Source organism: Peromyscus leucopus, chromosome 6 (assembly GCF_004664715.2).
Source record: "Peromyscus leucopus breed LL Stock chromosome 6, UCI_PerLeu_2.1, whole genome shotgun sequence".
Taxonomy (NCBI): Eukaryota; Metazoa; Chordata; class Mammalia; order Rodentia; family Cricetidae; genus Peromyscus; species Peromyscus leucopus.
The window spans coordinates 72,298,732-72,302,726 of NC_051068.1; positions in this window are offsets into that span (position 1 = coordinate 72,298,732).

Genomic DNA, 3,995 nt, shown 5'->3' on the forward strand with positions numbered 1-3,995 from the left:
GTGGGCTAAGCTAGCTGGCCAGGGAGCCCAGGGACCTTTGCTCGTTCTCCTTCTCCAGTGCTGGTTATAAGTGTGCTGCCACCACACCTGGCACTTAAAACAAACATGTATTCTGGAGACAAACTTGGGGCTTCCAGCTTGCAAGGCATGTAGTGTACGAACTAAGCCATCTCCCCAGCCCGGATAGTAAGTTTCTTAAACGTAAACTGCTCTAAAAACACAGTCTCTCTATGGAAGCACTTTTTCTGCCTCTCTCCCTAGAAAGCTGAAGTCTTAGTTTTTTTAAGTTAAAGTGCTTAACAGTAATTTAACTTGTTAACCTGTGTCCAACAAACTCTATACTTAGCACTCAATCATAGGTAACTTTTTGCTTTAGGAACATCTTGGAGCCAGACACAAATAGCTAGTATTCCTGCTCAAAGACTTACTTAACAGTGTTACCGACCAGTTCACATAACATCTCCAAGCCCTGGTTTTCTCCTCAAAGGATTTCTCTACAAGGACTTTGAGGAGACGCATACATAGTTAGCATCTTGCTTGATTCATAGAGAACAGACAATAAATATTGAAACACTATAAGAAAATTGAAAAGCATCTAAGTCAGTGGCCGTAGAAGTGGTGGGTTTCTGTTTGGTTTGTATTCCCGGGGTTGAACTCGGTGCCCTCATGCGTGCTGGGCAAGTACCCTACCCCTGAAGGACGTCTCCAGCCACTCCATGTTACGGACGGTGCACTAAGCCAAGGGAGGGCTGGAAGGGACCGTGTTACCTTCTCAGCACTGTACCTGGGAACCTACCAGAAGCAAATTAAGGGGAGAAGGGTTTATTTCTGCCTCCTAGAGTGTCAGCAGGAAAGTCAGAGTGGGCAGGGCTTGAGGCCGATGCTCCTACTGCATCTGCAGGCAGGAAGTAGAGAGGAATGCTGCTGCCCAGCACGCTCCATCCTTCCTACTCAGTCCCAGACGTCAGCCCACGGAGCCCTGATGTCTAGGGTTGATCTTCCATCTCAGTTAACTCAGTGAAGAAACTCCCTCAAAGATGTGCCCAGGGATTCTCCTAGGCAAGTCTAGATCCTGTCAAGTTGACAGTCAGTATCAACCATCACAGGAACTCTACTGGATTTTTAATTATCTACAGATAATTGGTGTTAAATAACACAGGAAAGATGCTATAGAAGATCAAAGGAAAATACGAAGGATCAGCTAAGTGAGCTTCATGATGACAGCAGTCCGGGCGGTGAGGTCTGTTAGGACGAGGAGGAGCTGCTTGGGTGAGCTGCAAACAGCTAATAAACAAGCACTGCAACCAAAGTACTTGAGCTTACCAAAACCAAGCGTGCTCTAAAAGAGAGCGGGAGACACACATTTTATAAGGAAATTACATAGTATCTAAGGCATTTGCAAAGATACTTTAATTTAAACACCAAAATAATAAATAATAATAATAATAATAGCCATTTGGCCATAAGAGATAGCATGCATCTGTAGTCTGAGCCAGTCTGGAGGCTAAGGCAGGAGAGCTGTGTGAGCTCATGAGCTGAGACCAGCCTAGACAACTTAGCCAAGAGAATGCATATATATTCATTTAATTATATGATACAGTTATCGTCCCTGTCCACAGGCTCTGCCTCTGTGGAAGCCATGTCTATAGCAAAGGACCATGCATTGAGAATGTTTTTAAAACTTGTGTCTGTTCTAAACAGATGTGGGTTTTGTGGAGTTTTTTTTTTTTTCTTATCATTATATTTTCTTATCATCATAATTATTCCCTAAACAATATAACAGCTGTTAAGAGGTTGTTTATACTCTACTAGGTATTTAAGATGATTTGAAGTCTACAAAAAGATAGACATGAATTTTGTGCAAATATTGTTCCACCTTATATTAGGAACTTAGACATTTTCCAATTTTAGTAACTCTGGGTATCCTGGAAGTAATCCCCTGCAGATACTGTAGGATGACTCTGTGTGTGGTGTGTGTGCTGTGTGTGTGTGTGTGTGTGTGTGTGTGTGTGTGTGTGTTTTCACGTGAAATAGAGAACAAAAGACCTAGGAAATACTTTGTGGACCTAGAAAGAATTTTCTTGTGATTCCTGTAGGCCTTTCACAGTCGTGGGTTTTTCTGCTGAAGAGCTAGTAAGGGTTCTTCTTCGCCAGAGCTTTGTTGTCTTCATGTGTGCTCCTACCTCCTAATGAGCCAACCTTCTTCCTAACAGAGGCACATTCAGACCAGCACAGTGCTTTAGAGCAGGGCTCGCTAAACTATCCCACTTGCTTTTCTGCTCACGAAATTTTGACAAGACTGGGTATGTACGTACATAAAATAGGTACACAAATTAAACATTTACTCATCATAAACTGTTCAGAAATGTATTTTTAAGTAATTCATTGGTGTACAAGTAAATTTGTTATTTAGTTAAAATAAGCAAATTTACATGCTCATGAGGTGTTTTGTATTTTTACATAAAAGATTGAGGCTTGACTAAATTTTGATTCTGCAGGGTATAGAGCATCATCAGTGTTTTTCAGAGTTTATCTTCATTTTGATTTTATAATCTTGAGTGCTGAGGACACTGCTTTGCATAAATATGTAGTACAAAATGGTAGAAATATGGTTAAGGCCGTTTCAGAAACTGGTGTGAATTCTGTCCAGGTTTCAAGGCAAAATTCATTTAATGATTTTGTTTTTTTTTAATGCAACTCAAGTCAGCAACTCAAACAGATTTTAAAATCAAGCATGGCTAATAGTAAAATGTATACTACTTTGATAGTTACAAAGTGCGGAATAATGACAGGAAAGTGTCTTTGTTTTCTATTATCAAATCATCATTTTTTCTATAAGAGCAGAAAACTTCCTATGTACCACATAGGAACACTTCAGCTCATGACAGAGCAGTCTCAGATCTGAGCTCATGTGTTCTGGGTATTTGCTGGCATGTGTCTTGACATCCTGTGCAGTGCAAAGGATGTGCATGTTCAGAAACAAGACTGCAGTAAAAGCACACTATGCATTGTTGTAAAGTCCTGATAGAAATACCTTGGCTCCATACATGTTCCATTTTTCATTTTGTTTTTGCTCATTCAGAGTTGCCAGATTTTTCACAGTTCCATATGGGGTCACAAGCCACCAGTTGAGAAAGCTGGGCTTTAGAACAAGAAATGTCAATGAAGTGCTTTGAAGAAAGCAATACATTCCTATTTGAGTGTTTGAAGAAAGGGACTAGAAGATAAGTGACTACAAAAATTTCAGAGAAAAAAGAACTTACAGAGGCTTGAACATCTGAGAAGGAACAGAATTTCTCCAGGTGTATAAAAGCACCACAGTGAGAAAGAACAGCTTAAGCAGGTGTGCGGGGTCTAGTTTGTTCGAGGCACCATGCCATTTGACTGTGGTATAGTGTGACTTAGCAATTCATCTGAAAGGCTATCAACACTACCAGAGTATGACTTATGTTACTGGAATTTGTGTGTCCCTGTAGCTTTGAAGTAGGGCAGTAAGTCCCGTTGATTTATTTCTCTGGGAATGACACCAGCGTTGTAAATGACAGTGCAGATTAAAGTCAAGGAGGTCAGTTGATCCAGGTGCCCGTGCAAGTGGTAGGACAGCCGTGTTGTTAAACACCACTCTGTGCCCGAGAGAGCACCAAGTCTTCAGACGTTCCTTTGTGGGGCTCCAGGATGCCTCAGGAGTCAGGAACAGAAGGCGGGATGGGAGTTTGTGTCAGACAGACACTGTGCTTTTAAACCACCTAAACCAAAGAACCTCTGACCTTGTCCTCTGCACACATAAGCCCTGTTAGTATATGTTTTGTTGGAATAAAGACTACTGTGACTAAAAGGTTTGAAAGGCTCTTAGTAGCTTAACTTTTCCCCAAGAATATTCCATAGTCACAAAGCCCCTTCCCAGAACACCAGAGAGCTCACTGTCACAAAAAGGAGTCAATTCCATTGTTGAATGGTTTTCCAGTGACTAGAGTTCTTCTGTACCAGGGTTTTTC